Source organism: Diplotaxodon limnothrissa, linkage group LG10 (genome assembly GCF_057381915.1).
Source record: "Diplotaxodon limnothrissa isolate DT_005_m linkage group LG10, D_limnothrissa_male_GT1.1, whole genome shotgun sequence".
NCBI classification, from domain to species: Eukaryota; Metazoa; Chordata; class Actinopteri; order Cichliformes; family Cichlidae; genus Diplotaxodon; species Diplotaxodon limnothrissa.
The window spans coordinates 5888993-5911743 of NC_140605.1; the positions used below are offsets into that span (position 1 = coordinate 5888993).

Consider the following 22751-nt stretch of genomic DNA (forward strand, 5'->3'; position numbering starts at 1 on the left):
CAGATCCCTCAGGTCATCTGGATCCGGTCTTTTATCAGTTCCCAGAGTCAGAACCAGACACGGAGAAGCTGCATTCAGCTTTTATGCTCCTTATATCTGGAACAAACTCCCAGAAAGCCTCAGATCAGCTGAAACACTCAGTTTATTTAAATCCAGGTTGAAGACTCACCTATTCTGAGCTGCATTTGAATAAAGCACCAAATCCACACTTTTAAGCTTAAATTTCAAAACTTACACTAACTACTGATCTTATCTATTTCTGATTTGATCTGTTTTGATTTTATATACTGTTTTGTTTGTTTGTTAAGCTTAAATTTCAAAACTTACATTAACTACTGATTTTATCTACTGTTCTGATTTTATCTGTTTTGATTTTATATACTGTTTTGTTTGTTTGTTTGTTTGTTAAGTGGGTTTAGAGCTCTGGGTAGCTCCCCAGCTGGGTCTAGACTGGGTCTAGAGAGTATTTTAAATTCAGGGAATTTAAAATAGAAAGTAGCTCGTCCACAGAAGGACTGGTAGCTCCCCTTACGATAAGGGTTCAGATCGCGCGAACAGGTGTGGGATTAGAGCTCTGGGTAGCTCCCCAACTGGGTCTAGACTGGGTCTAGAGAGTATTTTAAATTCAGGGAATTTAAAATAGAAAGTAGCTCGTCCACAGAAGGACTGGTAGCTCCCCTTACGATAAGGGTTCAGATCGCACGAACAGGTGTGGGATTAGAGCTCTGGGTAGCTCCCCATCTGGGTCTAGACTGGGTCTAGAGAGTATTTTAAATTCAGGGAATTTAAAATAGAAAGTAGCTCGTCCACAGAAGGACTGGTAGCTCCCCTTACGATAAGGGTTCAGATCGCGCGAACAGGTGTGGGATTAGAGCTCTGGGTAGCTCCCCATCTGGGTCTAGACTGGGTCTAGAGAGTATTTTAAATTCAGGGAATTTAAAATAGAACGTAGCTCGTCCACAGAAGGACTGGTAGCTCCCCTTACGATAAGGGTTCAGATCGCGCGAACAGGTGTGGGATTAGAGCTCTGGGTAGCTCCCCATCTGGGTCTAGACTGGGTCTAGAGAGTATTTTAAATTCAGGGAATTTAAAATAGAAAGTAGCTCGTCCACAGAAGGACTGGTAGCTCCCCTTACGATAAGGGTTCAGATCGCGCGAACAGGTGTGAAATGTGTGTGTTTAGTTAGTTAGTTTGTTTGCTTGTTTTAATCAATTTTAAATCATGCTTTTTATTTGTTTTTGTTTCTAATGTCTCTGTAAAGCACTTTGAATCACCTTGTTGTTGAATTGTGCTATACAAATAAATTTGCCTTGCCTTGCCTTGCCATATGTATGTAATCATCAGGAAGAGGAAAACATCAACACAGTCAACTTTAGAGAGATTTATAATTATGCAGGAATAGCCCTGCATTAGATCAGATGTTTCAAGTAATTCTAAACATTCAAAATGTTCAATTTAATATTGAGAATTAAAATTTACATGGAGAAGGAGACTAGAGGCTAAGATCAAGGTAGCATGGAGGGAGGTTAGCCAACTATTGGAGCTGCAGAGAGGTGTGACAAGGAAGGTGCTTAAGAATTACAGCGAGCTGTCCATACCTAAGCCTTGGAAACTGCCAAGCAAAGACTCACAGACTTGGCCAGCCGCTTGAAGAGATACTCCAGAGAGATAGAAGGCAGGAGAATAAGCCAATTGTTCTTCACGGAACCAGCCAAGGTGTACTCTTAGTGCCAGAGAAACAATATGAAAACAGCACCACCAAGGCTGGAGACAGAGCAATCCTGGAAGACCATATGGGAGAAGGACACAACCCATAACAGCAATGCTCAGTGGCTAGTGGATCTGAGGGCAGACCACAGCAATCTCCCTGAACAGGCTCCAGTAACCATCTCAGCTGGCCAAAGGAGGAGATAGAGGAGGAGATAGAAACATCAAGACCAGGAAGCTCCTGACCATGCGTGGAGGGTTTTTACCCCAAGTCCAGGTCCCTGAGGCTGTATGCTAAGCGGCCGGGGACAAAGAATGTCAGCACTACAGTCCAGGTTGAGGCAGCGAACATCCATGAATACATCAGGAAGATGGCCCCAACCGACCGCATGCTCAGTGAATACCGCAGGCAGCAAAAACCCCAGGAAGAGGAGGAACCATTGTGAAAGGACAGGCCCCTGCACGGTATGTACTACCAGCAGATAGAGGAGGTGGTTGATGTGTAGAAATCCTACCAGTGGCTGGACAAAGCTGGACTGAAGGACAGCACAGAGGCACTAATTATGGCAGCACAGGACCAAGCTCTGAGCACAAGATCCATAGAGGATGGAGTCTATCACACCGGGCAAGACCCCAGGTTCAGGCTGTGTAAAGACGCCCCTGAGACAATCCAGTACATAACAGCAGGGTTCAAGATACTAGCAGGCAGGGCATACATGAAAAGCCATAACCAATTGGCCAGCATAGTATACAGAGACATCTGTGCCGAATATGGCGTGGAAGTCCCGAGGTCAAAATATGAGACGCCCCCAAGGGTGATGGAGAATGACCGAGCTAAGATCCTGTGGGACTTCCAGATATAGATGGACAAAATGGTGGTGGCTAACCAACCGGACATAGTGGTGGTAGACAAACTGAAGAAGACGGCCGTAGTGATAGATGTAGCGGTCCCGAATGACAGCAACATCAGGAAGAAGGAACATGAGAAGCTCGAGAGATGCCCAGGACTAAGAGAAGAGCTTGAGAAGATGTGGAGGGTGAAAGTAACAGCACTAGGTGTGGTGACTCCCAAGCTAGGTGAGTGGCTCCAACAGATCTCAAGAACAATATTGGAGATCTCTGTTCAGAAGAACCCAGTCCTAGGAATAGCTAAGATACTGTGCAGGACCCTCAAGTTTCCAGGCCTCTGGTAGAGGACCCAAGCCTGAGCCTGACGGATAGACCGCTCGCAGGGGCGAGAGAGGAATTTTCGTAGATCCTAGAACTACTTATCAGATCATTTTCCAACTTTTACATCCAAGTTAAGCCCAAATATCTTGGGACATCTGCACTGTCATAATCAGTTTGCATGTAAAATGAATTCTTTACTCTTCCAGAATAAGTAAAAAAAAAAAAAAGAAGTAATAATAACAATTTTTAGTTGTTTCTAAGTCAATTTCCATGTGAAAAAATCCAATTAGATATGGGTAAAACCAGTGGGTCAAGAGTGTCTCAGCAGTGAGTAGCATATTCATACTTTAAATGTCTGTCACACTTTCTGATTCATGTCTGGACTTTGATGGAGTACTGTTATAGAAGTGGATTCCCATATGGCTGTCTCCTATGACCCTGCAGTTGCAGAGGGAAATGACAGTGTGAGTAATGCTATTCATCCAGGGTGGTACATTGGACTGAAGGCTAAGCATTGTGTGAAGAAAACAACAATAATCTGTCTTTAATATGAATCTTCTGTCACACTGTCTGTTCCAGGGACACTTCAGGGTGAGAGCATGCAGTGTTGTAACCTTTTTTTCAGACAAATTCTCATGTTTGCTTTCCACTGAAATTTAATTATCTGCTAATCTGGAGGTTTGAATATAAATTTGTGATAAATAAAAATTTCCATGGGTGATGACATTTTGGGCATTGTAGCAGGAAGCCTTTCTTAAGTAGATTTACCTTTTGGGAAGCCATTTTATTTTGTTGCCATTAATCACCTCTTTTGCATATTGCAGAGGAAATGCACTGCTTAAAGCACAGGTCTCGCAAGCACACACCATGTTACAGATCAATACATTTTGCATTCTTGGGACAAAGTTTTTGTTTTCAAATAGTTGAACTGGATATGTTAACGTGTAGTCTAATATTTTGGTTTAATTAGTTAAAAAGCACAAATCGAGCTGAAATACTCTATCTAAATTCCCTAGTCACAATAAACATACTCAGAGTAAAAAGATCCAAATCAACTGAAAATGTAATTGGTTTCAGAGGCTTAATATGTACTTTTTTATAAGATGACAAAAATGAAAACTTTTGCTATCTAAAACCACCTTAACCTGAATGCCAAAAAAAGACAACAGCTATCCTTCTTTAGGGAGCCAAAAAACACTTTCCACAGAGACAAATTGAAAACGTTTCTGCATGGTCTTTTTTTTTTTTTTTTTTGGTCCCCCGTTTGGATCTTTAGCCATCAGAATTGTTGTCTTAAGGCCAAGAAGGATGCCAAGCGGATTTATTTTACCAAGTGGATCATCATGGCCTTGCCATATTGGTCCATTTGATTGACCTTTATTATAATTATGAATTTATTTTATTTTCAGTTGCTACAAACGGGACAGACATGACTGGGGGATAGGACAGGGAGAGAGAATGAAAGAAAGAGAGGGAGAGAAAGAAAACCAAAGGGGAGAAGAGACGGTGAGAAGGGGGAGAAGAAAGAAAGAAAAACAAACAAAACAAAAAAAAACGCAAGATAGACAGCGTACAATGTGCTTTGAGGCAGCAGCCAAGAAAGCTGTAGTCCGCGTCTGTGAATACCCATGTGTACACCTGTGTGCATACCTGTGTGGATCAGCATGCTTGCATTCCAAAGGTTTCTCCATGTAACGATCTGCTAGGGAGTGTGGGGAGCCACAGCCCCGTCCTCCAGGGTATGAAGCAGGTATGGAGGAGATCAAAACTCCAGACATCCAGAGGTCCCCAGAACACAAGAGACTAAGGAAGACCAACAGAGGGGCAGCCGCGCCACTGTCCCAGTAAGAGCTGAGGAGAGTCCCAGATGAGGGCTCACTCAGCAGCCGCGGAGCAGAAGCCAGGGGGAGTTGCAGTGACGCGCCCGTGAGCTCCGCCGGCAGCCAGCTGCGCCTGAGTGACCGAGCCCCAGGCCGAGAGGCCAGGGGCACCCCACCTCCGAAGTGGCCCGAGCGAGCCCCAGGCTCCAGGCCCCGATAAGCGGCCGCCAAGGAGTGAGCCGGTGTGTACCCGGACGCCCACCCCCAGACACAAAGAACCACCAACGCACCGACACCTGAGGGAGTCCGCCACTGGCAGGGGAAGTGGTGGGTGGAGATAGGCCTCCAAACCTTGGAGGGCCTGAGATGTCCCCAGAGAGGTGGCGTCTGATACCCAACCTGACATATAGACACAGACATACAGGCACACACAGACACAAACATCCATCCCCACCCTCATGCTCTCATATGCACTTACTCCACACTCAACCAACATGGAGACAGACATAAAGAGACGCTGTACACACGATCACACTCCCCAAGCGTACTCTACGAACCGGGTCTAGGTACCCTTGCCCCTGGAGGGGGGAACTGCACCCAGACCCAGGTGGTGTTACCCTTTTCCCTGCGGTGGGGAGAGGCAGACCGCCCCGACTCCGCAGCAGCAGGGAGGCCCCACACTCCAGACCGCAGTTGGACGGCCAACTCCTCCTAGCCCCCCCGCTCCAGCAGGCCGCAGAGAACGGGGGTGAGAGAAGACTCCAAACCTCCCTCCACCCGCTCATTGTAGTGTTGATGCATGTGTGTTCTAAGGTGCATTTAAAACCCAGGAGGGCATGGAGCTACCTGCCAGAGAGCAGCAGGTAAGCGCATAGTCCCTCCTGTTAGCCCTCAATGTCTACGTGTATTCAAAATTGAGAGGTGGGCAACGACGCCAGGGGTAAGGTGTACACCCTGATGGTAATTTGGACTCTGTGTATCGTGCCCACCCCCAAGATCCTATATGTATGCGTAATGAGAGTGTGAGTAATGTGAATGTCTAAGTTGTGGGATAAAATTGAGGCAGAGGCAGCCAGAAGGGGACAGAGGGGGGGGTAGCCTCCTCTGCACCCTGGTGACATACCCCTACTCCAAGGCCCTGCATGTGTGGGTGGTTGTGGTGGAGTGGGAAGAGGGAGGCAGCTGGAGATGGGGAGGGAAGGAAGGGAGGGGCAGGTGACCCCTCCCTGGGGCCAGCTCCCCCGCTGACCCCAGTAGGCACTCCCATACTCCGCGACCCGCCAGGGAAAGGGGGCCCAGGCCCATCCAGACCGGGGCCCAGCGCAGCAGCGCCCCCCGGCCCCACAGAGCCCGGGACAGTCCACCCAACCCCACCACAGAGAAAACTGCACCCACCCCACCATCCATTCATCTTCCAGACTACATGAGACAATAGACGCCCAGGCTGAGATCTTCCTCCACCTCTCCTGTATCTCCCCCTCCTGCAGAGAGTTCCTGAGGAGAGGAAAGCTCCTGCAAGATGTGACACTCTCCCCCACCAGTTGAAGAGCCCCCCAGGCGGCTCGACGCACCGGCGGCACCCTGCGCCAGGGATGGGCCCCCATGCACCCACCCGCCCACAACCCCGGCAACACACAAACCAGGACCCAAGGCCCCGAGGCCCGGCCAGGGCCCCAGCCCAGAGACGGAGCGCCCCCAGAACCTCACGCCCATCCCGGACCCACCCAGGGGCAGACAGGCTACCAGGTTAGTAACCCACGTCCGTCAGCACAGACCCTCCCCTAGCCCCGCTGCACGCAGCCACGAGGAAACAGTCACCCGAGAGCCAAAAGAGCCCCCACCTGGACATGACCGCTACCCCGGGTTGAGCCCCCCAAGGAATATGCCTCCGGGGAACCCCCCGACGCCCTAAGCCTGTCCCTACCCCCACACCAGTCACAACAGTGAAGGCGGGACCAAACTATGACCCCCCACCCCCACTAGGTGATGGAGCTGATCAAAGGAGCCCAGAGCAATTGATCTGATGTGGTGGCAGAGGCTGTATCAAGACTAATGTAATCTAATAGATAATTTCTATATTGGTTAGAATTAAGATTGTTTTTATTTTTCCAGTTCATGAGGACAGTTTTCTTGGTTTCTGCATGGTCTAAGTAAATTATCCTACACCTGTAAAAATGGTTTATACAAAATCAAAAGCAATGCAAACAGATTTGAAAATCTACAAGTACATTTATGTCTCAGAGTGGGATTTAATTTGTTTAAAATGTTTTCAGTTTTCCTTTAAAGGTACAGTCAACCATTTTTTGATAATAATATTTCCTAATAATAATTTTAATAATAACACCGATTATTTTACTCTAAAATATACATTGATTAGTGTCTAATTATCCTTTCCAACAAACTAATGCATTCTCAAAAAATCTTAAAATAAAAGCATAAAAACACCTGTGAGTTGGGGTTGGTATTTGGATTGGTAAATGGACTGATTCTTATATAGCGCTTTTCTACTCAAAGCACTTTATACAACGTGCTTAATTCAATCATTCATACAAGTACTTTTTTCTATGCTTTTAAGTGCTTTCTATGTAACATGCATTTATATTCTGCCGTGGAGGCACATTTTAATTTATGTTTGCAACTTCAGATTCAAGATATATAGGATCATACCACAGAAGCAAAAATGCAAAGGAAAAAGACGAATGTCATCGTCTTCCAATCAATCAATGAGTCAATCAATCAATCAATAAAGGCTTTATTTGAAACATGCAGGTTGCCCTTCAGTGAAATAGGAGTTGTTTGTTCTAAAGGTGCCAGGATATCTAGGACTGTGTGCTTGAATTGGGAGGGGTAACAACCAGAATTCAGTTAACTGAAATCGACTGACATCTAGTAGTGAGATTTTACATGCTGTAAGTTCATCAGAGGTGCACAAGTGCAGCATGTTATTGTGCAAACAACAGGTATCAGCAGTAAATTTCATTGTCAGGATCCACCATCACACAAGTACGCTAAATATTGGAATGTGTTACACACATTTTAGCGATCACTTGTGTAACACAGTAAGGGGAATTGTTGAAAAGAATATATCAATGGGCCAATAGGCTCGACTATAGGAGCACAGGGGTGTGTTCAAATGAGACACAGAGACAAGAATGTAACTCAAAAGAACCAGCCAACTTTAGTGACATAAACCATAAGGTTGACAAGCACAGGTTAAAGACACTTTACAATGGTAGAAAGGAAACTTACAAAAATTAAAAGAAAAGTAAAACACAAACTACTAAAGCAATGACTTGGCCAAGTGTTATTTTTGGTTTTCAATGTTCGGGTTTCAATGCTCGGGTTTCAATGCTCGGGTGCACCCTAGTAACCTGACTCCTTAACTCTTATAGAAACAGATTACACAAATCCAATGCACATTCAAATGAAAATTTCACACTCTTTTCACATGTGGAGAATGCTCTACACAACAGCTCATTATTTAAAGTCCCAAATAAAAAATGTCCAAGGGGTAAAGTCCAAAAAATTCCCAGGGTGTGAAAGAGAATAGGGATGAGAGAATGTCAGTCAGTGGTCTTATGTATAACCAGCTGTGCGTGAAAGTGTGAGTGATACAGTCCTACCACACCGCAAGGTGCAGCAGATCATCAAGTGGAAAAGAAGCGAATCTCAGTCTCTCTAAGTCCAGGTGGGAAGGCTCGCCATCTATTTCACTGGAGGAATCCTATTTCACTGGAGGAATCCACCTCAGGAACAATTCAGCATACAAAAAAAAACTGACCTGTCAACAGACAGGATCAGAAGAGCAATTCAAATATTAATTATGCTGTTCTAGCTATAATTCACAACTTAGGATTTTGTTTAAATCACATTCAACATAAATTTGCAATAAAAATACTCAATTTTGCAAAAATAAAACATCTCTCTTACACAAACTATGCATTAAACCAAGTAAAGTCAGTGCATATGCATATATGTCGCATATGCGGCAATTATTAATCAAACAATTGAGATTAATTCAGTTTCTCAACGATAAAATGTGAAACAGACATGAACTAACTGAGACATACAACATGTGCTCACCGATTTCAGCGCATCACGGCCGAAGACAATGGCATAGTGTCTCTCGGTCGGAAAATGCAGGGCTCTAAATAACGTAACAGGACATGTTTTCTCTTTAATAACCGTAATACGACATGAAGGAAAAATAAACATAAGTTGCGCTTCAAGTGTTACCTTACTTCTGGAAGCAGATTGAGATGAACTTCCAGGCAGTTGATAGCAACCAGAGCTAACAAAGGCTAACAGTTTAGCTCCACGCGGTACTTTTTAAAGTCACCAGAAAAATGCAGCATTTGCCTGCTTACTCACTGTGGCTACTTTTAACATGAAAGGTAGCTGATAACCAGTGAACTTATGTGCAACACAGTTGGTTGCAACTTATATCTAATACTTTTTTTCCAGCTCAAAAGCTTCAGTCTCTCTTTTCTCCTGCCAGCACGCGACTACCTCCACACATAGCAGCAAACACAGAGCACGTAGGTGGGACATACAGCGGCAGACTGCTCTCCCATTGGTCAAAACATACTGGGACCTGTGCATTTCGATTGGTTGGGCAGGCTGTCCATCTCTCCTCATATCAGTCCTTAAAGTGGTACCCCCATTTTATGTGGGTTACACTTGCAGTGGTTTTATGTTACTTTATAGACTGACAACATGCTTTTATGTGCAGTCTCAGTGAGACTTCCACTCATACAGTCTGTGAAAATTGTCACAATAAGTCCATGTTTCAAATGCACAATTTATGTATGGTAAGATTAAAAGATCAGATAGTAACACATGTCTAGTCTGTCTTCGGATGACAAATGATGGATTTGTTGTTCCCCTACAAGTCATGGCTTGCCAGCCTTCATGACCTATCAAGAGTTTGAGAAGTTGCCAGGGCCTTATTCATGTCTTTGAGAGTGACAACTAAATGACAAATAAATGTTCATAATAATGAGCATAACAACAAGCGGACAACACTGATACACTGGCCTTTGGCAATAATAATATCTTGATGTTAATAGCTGACTCTTTTCTTCATGATCAGTGCAATGGACTAACATTTATATATTTCATGTGTAAAGTCTTACTGACCACCCAAATGACTTTGTAGTAGGCCATATTATGCGTTTTACAGTAGTGGTGGTTACATCAGGACAAACAGGGCTAGCAGTGTTTGCCTAGTGAAATCTCAAAATAGAGATAAATAAAAAACCAAAGTAAAAGCAATCCCTCTCCCTTTATCTCAAACATACATTCTTTCATAAAGCTTATTGCCTGTTTACATACGTCCCCATCTTGTAGTCACAATTGGCTATTGTTGCTAGAAGCTCCTCTTTAATCCCAATGAAATCCGTAGTGTGTTTCAATTTAATGGGAATGCTAATATCCTGTTAAAAATGTATTCAGTAATATAGTAAATAATAGTTGAACTATAGAAGTAATAATATTTTACAGTTATTCAGCCTAGAAGAGTCTTGTAAGATGCCGGAGACTGTGAGCACAGAAAAAAAGAACAAAATATGAATAAGAATAAAATACAAGCACAAAACAGTGGAGCAAGTGGGGTTTAGGTAATGGGGGGTATTGTCATCTCTGTTTTGCTTCTCATAAAAGTCTTTTTATAAAAGTAATTATAGTCATTATTTTATGCTTAGTTACAGCACTTTAATTTATGCTCTTTATCTAGGTTTCTTTCATACTTATGACCTATTTAGGAATATCAGTTAATCTAACCATGTCTTTGGACTGTTCATGGAAATTGGAATACCTGGAGGAGATGAGGAATTGATGAGGGTTTTGATGAGTCAAAAGCTGTGTTACCATCCCTGTTGGCAAACATGATTGGAAAGACATGATGCGTGTTCTAAATCTAAATTTGTAAATCTGTTGTAACATGTAGCATCCAAGAAAGAAGTAATATGTGGAAAGTGTGTGTACGTGTGTTTTAGTACACGATTGCCTCAACTGTTACTCTGTTACTTTATGCAACGATGGTGTACTGCATATATAAATTAATTAAAAGAATAATATGCACAAAACAGGAAATAATTTCCTTGTCGTTTTAGGGATTTCTGTTAAGTTGGGCTGTGAAAATTCGACTTTCAGAGCAATGGTGAGCACATTCCACATTTATCATGGTTTTCCTACTTTTCAGTAGTCTGTGCTCTGTGGTCTGTGCTGTTGCTGACAGAAGTGTTGAAATGGTGAAAATACATACCATTTGACGCCTCCACTCACCAGTTACAGCTATTTTTAATCTGACACTGAGGAGTGTTAGATTTTAAAATCCAGCTATCCACCATGCCAGTTGTACTCACTGAAGTGCAAACACATTTGAGTAAATGTGTTTGGACACCATAGCAGGCTCGAAGCAGTATCAGTGTGCAGTAGAATAAGCGAAAACATAACCAGCAAATCAAGGTTTTAGGAGGACAGAAGCAGCCAGATGAGGACATGAGTATACCCTGAGGGAGATGCTAAATTATATTTGAATCCGATAAAACAAAATTTGACTGCCCACTGGATATATAGCAATACACAATAATTTACTGTAACTACATTTAGAAAAGCAATTGATGTCTGGCATACTAGTGAAGCCTAGTATTATATTTGTTTACTTTATTTAATAATGCTTTAAACATTTTCGCTCAAACTGCTGCTCAGAAGCTGTGCCTAATACATAAAATCCAGGAGACACAGTTAAGTCAATATGCAAGCTCCTGCCAGTACATTGTAAAAATACATGATAACAACAAGGAACTTCTATTGCTGATTTAAATATATATTTCAGATTAAAATTGTTGCAGTAATGCTGTAAAAGCAGTGTGTGCTTTTTTAAAAGCCATTCATTTTTGGACATAATGAAAAGATTCATTTTTAAAGATGATACAGAGATACACAACAAATTAATGGAAAAATTGTAAAGCATTCCTGTACTGTATATCAGTGTGCTTTGGCACTGAATTTCTAAGTCTCTGGAACTCTAAAGGCATGGAAAATGATTCTTCTGAAATACTTTCCTTCATTTGGTACCACTCCAAACTGTCCCGCAGATTCACTGGTAGAGATCTGGTCACAGTGTTTCACATCATTTTTATCTATTACCTCACAGTAGGGGTCAGTATTTCAGGTTCTTTTAAAAAAAAAAAAATTACACTCGCTTACTGAAACATTTACTCATATTGACTGATGAAAAGTTTTCTTTTTTTTGGTTTTTTGCCTGTCCCGTTTGGGACACAATTGTTGTCTGAAGGCCAAGAAAGACGCCAAGTGGCTTTACTTTACCAAGTGGATCATCATGACCTTGCCATATTGGTCCATTTGATTGACCTTTATTATAATTATGTATTTATTTGATTTGATTTTCGGTTGTTACGGACGGGACAGACATGACTGGGGGATAGGACAGGGAGAAAGAATGAGAGAGAGAGAAAGAAAAATAGAAGAGATGGTGAGAAAGGGGGAAGAAACCCCCCAAAAAACAAATGAAACACCTGGATCACCTGTATGGAGATAAGAAAAAACAGAAGAGAAAACAAACAAGAAAGAGCAACATAATAAATACAACACCATCACAATAAACTAGCTAACAGTAGATAACAGTAGATACTAAATATTACATGTTATTGTGCAGTACGCAAGATGGACAGCGCAAAATGTGCTTTGAGGTAGCAGCCAAGAAAGGTGTAGTTTGTGTCTGTGAACATCCGTGTGTACACCTGTGTGCACACCTGTGTGGATCAGCACGCTTGTATTCAAAAGGTTTCTCCATGTAACGATCTGCTAGGGAGTGTGGGGAGTCATAGCCCCGTCCCCCAGGGCTAGAAGCAGGTATGGATGAGATCCAGGCCCCAGACATCTAGAGGCCCCAGAATACAAGGGCCCAGGCAGGACCACCAGGGGGGCAACCGTGTTGAGGAGAGTCCCAAACGAGAACGGAAGGAGAGGTGGAGTCTAAGACCCAAGCTGACATACAGACACAGACAAACAGGCACACGCAGACACCAACACGCATTCCCACCCCCATATACACAAACAAATACTCAGCACTCACCCGACGTGGAGACAGACACAAATAGACACTGTACACACATTCACACTCCCCAAACATACTCTATATCTCAGGTCCGGGTACCCCTGCCCCCAGAGACCTTTCTCTCTGGGGTGGAGGAAAGCAGACCGCCTCCTTATCTGCAATAGCAGGGAGGCCCCGGATCCCAGACCCCAATCTGACGGCCAGCACCTCCTCCCAGCCCCCCAGCCCTGACAGTTAACAGAACGGGGGGAGTGAAGACCCCAAACCTCCCTCCGCCCACTCAAATGTAGTGTTGCTGCGTGTTGTTCTAAAGTGCATTTAAAACACAGGAGGGCATGGTGCTTCCTGCCAGAGAGCAGCATGGCTCCTCCCGAAAACCCTCAGCGTCTATATGCATTTAAAATTGAGGGTAGGGCACCAGCGCCAGAGGTGGGTTTGAATACACACACCGTCCTCTGGACGCTGTATAACATGCCCACCCCCAAGGCCCTATATGTATGTGTTATGAGAGTATGAGTAATGAAGACGTCTAGGTTGCTGAATAAAATTGAGGCACAGGCGGCCAGACGGGGACAGAGGGGGAGTGCCTCCCCAGTACCCTGGTGACACACCTGCACGCCAAGCCCTGCGTGTGTGTGGGTGTGGTGGAGCGGGAAGAGGGAGGCAGCTGAGGATGGGAAGGGAAGAAAGGGAGGGGCAAGCGGCCCTCCCTGGGGCCAGCTCCCCCGCTAACCCCAGTAGGCACCCCCACACTCTGGAACCCACCAGGGCAAGGGGGCCCAGGCCCATCCGGACCAGGGCCCACAGCAGCCCACCCGACCCCACCGCAGAGAAAACTGCACCCACCCCATCATCCCTTCTCCCAGACTACACAAGACAATAGACACCCAGGTTGAGTCATTCTCCACCTCTCCAATATCTCTCCCCCACCTGCAGAGTGTGCTCCTGTAGAGAGGGGACCTCCCGCAAAGATGTAACAGCCTCCCCACCAGTTAGAGAGCCCTCCTGTTGGGCCGATGCACCAGAGGTCCCCCGCATCGGGGCTGAGCCCCCATGCACGCACCCGCCCACCACCCCGGCGACACAACAACCAGGACCCAAGGCCCAGCCAGAGCCCCAGCCCGGGGACGGAGCACCCGCAGACCCCCAAGCCTGGCAGAGGCTTGGGGGTCTGGCAGAGGCCAGTAACCAACGTCCGCCAGCACAGACCCTCCCCCATCTCTGCTGTACGCAGCCACAAGAAAAACACCATCTAAGAGCCACCAGAGCCCCTAACCAGGTCATGGCCACAACCCCCGCGTTAGGCCCTCCAGGGAAAACGTCCCTAGGGAATCCCTAGACGCCCTAAGGCCCCCTACCCCCATATCAACCACAATAGTGAAAGCAGGACTAAACCATGACCCCCCACCCCCAATAGATGATGAAGCCGATCAAAGGAGCGCAGAGGGATTGATCAAATGTGATGGCAGAGGCTGTATCAAGACTAATGTGATCTATTAGATAGTTTTTATATTGGTTAGAATTAAGATTATTTTTTATATTTCCAGTTAATGAGGACCGTTTTCTTGGCAATGCATAGGGCCATAAAAACAATGTAGGCTGTGTTTATTTCTGTAATGACCTCATCCAAGTTGCCCAGCAAGCACACTAAAGGGGAGGCTTTGATAAGTCTTCACATATCTCGCACCAAAACTTCTGAACTGGTGGACAGAACCAAAGAGCATGGATATAATTGTCCGGGGTATTTGCTTGACAGTGTGAGCAGTTGTTGGAAGACGTATAGGCCATCTTGAACATCCTATGACCAGTATAGTGCACTCTATGTAATATTTTATATTGTATTAATTGCAAACTGGGATTTCTGATCCATTGAAAGGTTTTAACAATATCTGAGACCAAAGGTTTTGGTCTAAGCTAATCGATAAATCCACTTCCCATTTTGCCATAGGAAGGGATATTGATTCATCTATTTTAGAAAGTGTTCTGTATATTTTAGACAATAATTTGGGGGTTTTTAGATTTAAAAAAATTGTACCACATTTGGTGGTGTTTGTAATTCAGCTTCACTGGGATAATTTTTTATTTTTTTTTTACTATGGATTTAATTTGTTGATATTCCAAAAATCTTTTTTTGTTGATCCCATATTGTATAACTAGTCTGTCAAACAAAATAAAGTTCCTTCCAATATATGTTCCAAGTATTTAATACCTTTATAACTCCCATCTGGCAAGTTGATCATATTATTGTTTTGTAATATGTCAGGGTTGTTTCAGATAGGTGTACGTTTGCATGGGATTAATGAAGACTCCCACCATGCTGTTAGAGAAGAGCTGATGTTGATGCTTTTAAAGCATTCATGTCGCTTGAAATGGTAGGTCTGAAATTTCTAGATTATTACATAGTGCCTGTTCTACATCTATCCAGGGTACATCTAAGAAGGTGTGTTTTAACCATCTAGAGATGAACTGAAGCCTGTTGGCTAAAAAGTAGTGATTGAAGTTAGGCAGATCTAGTCCTCCTTTATCCTTGGTCCTTTGTAATGTTTTTATGCTGATACGCGGGGGGTTATCTTTCCAAAGGAATTTAGAAATATACAAGTCTAGAGATCTGAACCAATCTTGTGATGGCTTACTTGGGATCATTGAAAATAAATAGTTTATTTTTGGCAAGACCATTTTATAGCGGCGACCCTTCCCATGAGTGATATGGGTAGAGATTTCCATCTAGCCAGATCGCCTTCTACTGTCTTTAAAAGTGGGATGTGGTTTAATTTAGTTAATTCTGCAAGCTTGGGAGAGATATTGATACCTAAATATTTAATATTTCCAGATTGCAGTCGGGTAGATAAAGAATTATGGAAGGAGCAATTAATCGGAAGAACTGTAGATTTTGACCAGTTAATTGAATAATCTGAGACTCTTGAGAAAGAGTTTATCAATGCAATTACCCCCAGAGAGATTGGTTTGTGAGTTTTGGAAAAAAAGTAACACATCATCCGCACAAAGGCTGATTTTATGTTCCACGTTCTTGCATTTTATGCCCATTAATTACTGTATTCTTTCTAACTGCTGCTGCTAGTGGTTCAATAAAAATTGCAAACAGTGAAGGGGAGAGTGGGCATGCCTGGTGCCCCTTAGGAGACAGAAGCTGGAGGATGTTTGGTCATTTGTTTTGACACAAGCTGTTGGGGAATTATATAATATTTTAACCAGCTTACGAAAGAGTTTCCAAAACTAAATTTGTGTAAAGTTGCAAATAGAAATTTCCAGTTAACGCTGTCAAATGCCTTTTCTGCATCAAGAGACAATATTATGGTTTCAATATTTTTACTGCATGAGTAGTCTATTAAATTAAGTAGTCTACGTGTATTTGTTGATGAGTGCCTACCTTTTATGAAACCAGTTTGGTCAGGATGAATTAAAAGTTGTTTTTTCTCTAATCTCTTTGAGAGAACGTTGCAGATTATTTTAAGGTCTACATTAATAAGGGATATTGGACAATAGCTTGAAGGAAATACAGCGTCTTTGCCTGGTTTTAGTAAGAGACTAATATTTGCAGAGTTCATATTTGGTGGTAGTCTACCATTTTCTTTGATTTCCTGCAACATTCTGTGAAAAATACGTGCTAGAACCGTCCAGAATTCTTTGTAAAATTCTGCTGGAAAGCCTTATAATTGGGCATACTTACAAAGGCTTCCTGGAGTTCACCTGGCGTCAGTGGCGAATCCAGTGCCACTGCTGGGGTATCTAGTAATTTTCGAAGAGTTACGTTGTCGAGAAATTGATCCATTTTGTTTTTAGATGGGTTTATTTGTGGTGTATATAAAGTGTCATAGAAAGGTCATATATTGTATTCCCAGATAAATCTTTAACAGCACATATGGTTGTTTTTTCTTTATTGATTTTTAACTGGTTAGCTAGAAATTGTCCAGATTTGTTACAGTATTCAAAATTTTGGAGGCAAAGTCTTTGTACTAAGAATTGAGTCTTTTTATTAATAATTTCATTTAATTCTAGCTTTGTTTTGTGTATTTTGTTCAATATTTCTTGATCTTGCTGGGACACGTAGGCTTTTTCTAAGGATTTGATGTTTTTTTCTAGTTCGGGAACATTTTTGTTTTCTTCTTTCTTCTTATGTGATGAGAAAGAAATTATTTTACCTCTCATCACAGCTTTCCCTGCTTCCCAGAGGACAGATGCTGATGTTCCAGGAATGTCATTATAGCCTAAATATAGAGTCCATTCTTTTTAAAGTATTTGATAAACTCTTCATCTTTGAGTAGTGATGTATTAAATCTCCAGTTTTTACTTGACGTAGTATTATTCTTGTGCATTAGTGTTAAAGATACAGGAGCATGATCGCTGACAGTTATAGGGTGAATCTCAGTGTCTGAGATGTCACTCAGCAGTGAGCTGCTGACCAAAAAATAATCCATATGAGAGTAGGAGTGATGGACATGTGAAAAGAAATTATATTCCTTACTGTTGGGGTGAAGGGAGCGCCATGCATCGTAAAGACCAAAGTTGTTCATATAATGTTTGATTATATTTGTGGACTGCCAATTGCTCTGAGTTCCTGCTGTATTGAGCCTATCACTTTCTTCATTTAGCCCCAGGTTGAGGTCGCCCCCAAGAACAAGTGTGCAATCTAGGTGTTCAGAGAGTGTACTAAAAAATCCATGGAAAAATGAGGGGTCATCAACATTTGGACCATATGAACTTACAATACATAGCTTTTGAATAAGTATAGATAGCTTAACGATTAGGAATCTGCCCTCTGGATCTATAACTGTGTCGAATATTGTGAAATTAATATTTTTATGTATTAAAATTGCTACTCCTCTTTGACTAGAATTAGAACAGGCTGAAAACACATTAGGAAACTCAGGTGTTTTAAGTTCATTCAGACCTGTGACAGGCCTGTGAGTCTCTTGTAATAAAACAATGTCTGCCTGTAGGTTTTTAAGTTGGTTAAATATTTTTAACCTTTTTTCTCTGGAGCCAGAGACAAACCTTAGTGCGCCCATAGTTGTGTGTGTATGGCGAATGATGTACGCTGTGTGTCTCGCTTAGACGGGTGAGGAAAATGGAAACACATGACTTGTTTGTAAATTAAGAGAAAAAGCGCGTGGCGCGAAGCTCCATAGCTCTGATGTGTGTGCATATTAACTAATATGAGCAAGTGTGTGCACGTCTGAGTGTGTGTGTCCTATATCTGTGTGTGCTGTGAGGCTGTTGGAAATTGTTGCCTTTAAACGCATGTGTGTGCGTGATCGTGCAGAGTGAGCATGTAGAAATAGGGGGTGTTGTTTGTGGATGGGTAGGGAAACAGGTGATTGACGCAGTGATAGAAAAGAGAAGCAAAGAAACCAAAGAGCAGTGTGAGCGACGAGAGAGAGAGAGGAAAAAAGGAATAAAAACAGAAACATTCAAGTTCGGACACTGACAGAGAGTGACAGTGATGTTATACTGAATTAGCAAACTGATATTACAAAGTTAAACAAATTAATACAAGAGAGTGTGAGTGAAGAGAATAGTGTAACAGATTCTTATCTGGTGTGCGGTCAATACAGCCAGGGAGTGGTGCCGGGGTCGCAGTAGAGCTGTCCGTCCACGTAGAGCTGGTCCACAGCGATGAAAGCCCCGGGAGCCTTTCTGGGTAAAGCTACGTCGGACTGGGAACAGGACCTTGCGTCGTTCCAGGATCTCTCTGGGGAACTGGTCGTTCATGCTGAAATCCGTTCCTTTCAGCTCTCTGCCGTGACTCTTCACCTGCTCCTTCTGCTTGAAGTGGCCGAATTCGGAGCCCCGATGCGATGCACCCTTTCAAACCCTATCTTTTTCACCGTGTCCTCCGGCAGCTTCAGGTGGGTTTTAATGAAGCTTCTCACGGTCGTTTCCGGGTCCTCTCCAGCAGACCGAGAGTCCCGTAGTTCCGTAGCGTGGCGTTTTCTGCAGCAAGTGTTTCCACCTGCTGCTGGCTGAACTCCAGGGATTCCTTCAGAGATCTAAATTCCCGGTGTAAGATCTCTACCAGGGACAGCCTCGCATCAAAACTGGACAATCGCTTAGACTTCCCGTCTCCCTTCCGTCACGGAAAGTTGTGAAAAGTTGTGTAAAGTTTTCAGATCTGGTATTTAGTCTTAAGGATGGAAATATTTTAATGAATGTGTTTTTATGTAACGTGAGCAGTTTATTGCTACAGTGGGGCAAAAAAGTATTTAGTCAGCCACCGATTGTGCAAGTTCCCCCACCTAAAATGATGACAGAGGTCAGTAATTTGCACCAGAGGTACACTTCAACTGTGAGAGACAGAATGTGAAAAAAAAATCCATGAATTCACATGGTAGGATTTGTAAAGAATTTATTCGTAAATCAGGGTGGAAAATAAGTATTTGGTCACCTCCACCGGTGAATGAATAGTAGAATTATGAAGCGCTTTGAGGGTCTCAAAAAGTGCTATATAAATGCAATCTATTATTATATAATGTAAATTAATTTATAATATTGTCACTCTAGTAACTGCAAAGACATCTATTTAACTTTGCTAGCAGTATACTTGCATTTAGCTTGATTCACAGGTGTCATATTAAATCGCCTTGAGGCAACTGTTGTGCTTGGCAGCTATATAAATAAAACGGAATTGAATTTAACATACTAATATACTCACAATATAAAATGCAAACACTGTGATATTTTAGAAGGAACACTGTTTGCTACGGTCTTTGTTTAAGGTGTATACATGTTAAAATTTGCTATCATATTAAACCTACAAACAGCTGAGATTAGTTTGAACATCAGTGTCAAAATTCTACAGCATGAAATTCTGTTAGTTTAAAGTTAAAAAACAAACAAACAAACTAATAAGCATTACACTGAAGTAGTAGCTAAGAAATCAGTCTGCCTTTCCTGCAGTGGCTCACTTGTTTTTAAACACATCTCAGACCTCGACATCTGCGCAGTAGATCTTTCGTTTCTTTAAAAGCCCCCCTTCTCTTCACAACTGCAGATGGCAGGTCTGGGAAAATTAGGATTTTCTCTCCATTATGGGTCAGGGGACTGTTTAACGCGGCCCTGCGAAGTAGTGAAATTTGACAATAAGTGGCCTGGGTCTCTGGTCTCTTGCAGGGACGGGCTGTAGGCTGCGATGTGCCCGATCCAGTGTCTGAGCGGTATCCAGGGCCAAAACCTGGAGTTGACAGGGCGCATCCCAGTCTCAAAGTGCTCCCTCATGCCAAGTATTCGAATGTTGCATCTGCGCTGTCTCCCCTCAAGGTCTTCGGTCTTGTCCGAAAGAGCTGGTACAATTTCTTTCAGCAGATCGTGAACTGTCTTCTCCAAGTCCACAACCCGGTCCGAATACATGTTTGCAGCTTCTTCCAGGCTAGTTAGCTGGCTATGGTGGTCAGTGCAGGTAGTAGCTAGAGCATCTATCTTAGCACAAAGTTCAGTCCGCACTTCATCTATTTGGTCAGAAACATTGCTGCGAAGCGAATCGATCAGGTCATTGAGAGCTTGGCACTTGGTCTCAACTTTTGCTTCCAGGGTAGAAATTTTGGTGACTACGTCTTTCTCCGAGCAAGCTATGGCAGCCATTAGCGCGGCTGTGTCCGGGGATATAGCATTGCTATCAATGGCCTTGGCTCCATCAGTCTTTCTGGTATTTTTGGACCCTGACATTGTTGCAAATTTCCCTTGGGTGATGCGCACGTTTGCAGTGGTAACTCAGCTGATGACAGATAATGCGTTAGTGCCTAATGTCAAAGTATTTATACGAAAAAATTGCGTTTCCCCACAAAGCAACTCAGCCATGCATCTTTACATGTTGCTGCTCCGTCACCCCTCATACAACAGATTATTAAAGTCAATTCATTCAATGCAGGTTTTTTTCTTGATTTTTTTCTGATATGAGTGCCACCGTGTTTTCTTCTGATTCTCTACCATTGTGGCATTTGATAAAGGTTTTTTTTTTTTTTTTTAGATTTTATCACTTCTGATGTAATCTGTTTCATGTATTTATTTAGAGTTTCTTGCATTTTCATAAATGAGTGACAGGAACAAAAACTGTTAGGTAAATTGAAGTTGTTCTTAGAAAGATCAGAAAGGATTTACAGTTTTCTTAACTGCTTATCCAGTTGTGATTGTGGGGGAGCTGGAGTCTATTCCTGCTGTCACTGGACGATGGAGGACACAGCCTGAACAAGCTGCTAGTCATTCGCAGAGGTGACAAAAAGAGACAGGTGTTCAAATTCCCACCTACAACCAATTCAGGATCATCAGTTAACCAACATGCATATCCTGGACTGGAGGAAGCTGTAGTACCACAAGAAAATCCATGCTCAAAGAAGCATCCTGGAATTTAATTAATAATTTATGACTTAAAGTGTAAAATATTACACTTCTACAGGATAAATAAATGAAGAACAAGTTATCCAAGACTAAATGTCAGACGATATTACCCCTCTACTGCATGACTTTTTAATTTTTGGGGAAAAAAATATTTCTCCCTATTTTGGGGGAGCTTTAGGGTCCCTAATAACATATCAATCATAAAATTTGACCCCCCCCCCCCCCAAACAGATATTGGTTTGTTGCTTCAAGGCAACACTGTGCAACAAGGGTAGTAAAATGCCAAGTTATTCTATAATAAGTTGTATTAGTACAACAAGGATGAACAAATAAATAAACAACGAATAAACAATGTAAACATTTCACAAAACAATAAAACTGCAAAATACATCCAACATTCGACCCTAACCCGATGCACGCGCGTGCGTGCACACACACACACACACGTTGTGTTTCCATCACTTTTGGGGACATTACATCAACTTACATTAATTTCCTGGAGACTTATCCTGACTCTACCCATCAGAAGTCCTGAACCTTACCCTAACCCTAACTCAAGCCTTCACCCTAAAATTGAATGATTTACCTTGCAATTTGTCCCCATATAGTAGGCAAGACCTCACAATGTGAGTGTGTAAACAAATTTGTGTCCCCACAACAATAAGTAATACATGACCACACACACTGACACCCACACAGCAATATTGGTATGGCAGGGATCAGGCCCACACAATGTGCTTACACATGGCCCACATACCGCAAAGAATGACGGCCCTTTGGTGGCCCAGACCTGGTTTGCCAGAGGTGGCCCACACAAGGGCCAGCACAAGTCCAGTTTCAGACACCCTGGTCGTCCTGTGCTGACCCATGTGTGGATTACCTCTGGCAAACCTGATCTGGGCCACCAAAGGGCCGTTATTCATTGCGGTATGTGGGCCATCTGTAGGTGGTGTGCAGCCACGGGCCAGTTGTAGACACACTGCTGGCCCTGTGCTGGCCCAGAACAGTTTAAGCTCTGGCCCCAGATGTCAGCATAATGTGTACCTTAATCAAGCCATGCAATAACATGTGCCGGAACATGCAAAACAGTGCAAAAGTAACATGCCGAAACTCTGTTCAGACAGTGAATGGACTGATTTTTATTAGAGATGGCACGATACCACTTTTTTTTTTTTTTTTCTTTTTTTTTTTTTTTTAAATTCATATTTTTATTAAGGTTTCAAAAGCAGGCATTCACAGTATGTACATCATGTAAGCATTCTTCATACTTAGATACCACTTTTTTATGTCCGATACCGATATCATAAATTTGGATATCTGCCGATACCGATATGAATCCGATATAGTGTGTTTTAATCAACAAAACTGTTTTTTTAAATATCTTGCTGCATTTTGTATAAGTTCATACTCAAGTTTAAAACAACAACTACACTAAAGCTATTCTGTTATACCTGTATGCAAAAAAAAATATTTCATAGTTCAGCAATACTGATCAATCTAATGAACTTAAACCTACACCATCCTCCCTATTCTGGTATTTTAAAGAGTACTTAGCGTAAATATTAAGCAACCTAACTAATAGGGTTCCAACTCCTAGCAACAACAAAAATAAATAAATAAA

The 22751-nt window shown here is 42.8% G+C and overlaps 1 protein-coding gene and 1 pseudogene across 1 annotated transcript in view; both read left to right on the top strand.

The window, feature by feature from the left end:
• Positions 1 to 22751, top strand: part of opcml (opioid binding protein/cell adhesion molecule-like) — a 244559-nt gene that overhangs the window by 99688 nt on the left and 122120 nt on the right. The window lies entirely within an intron of this gene.
• Positions 2272 to 2901, top strand: LOC146623790 (uncharacterized; annotated as a pseudogene).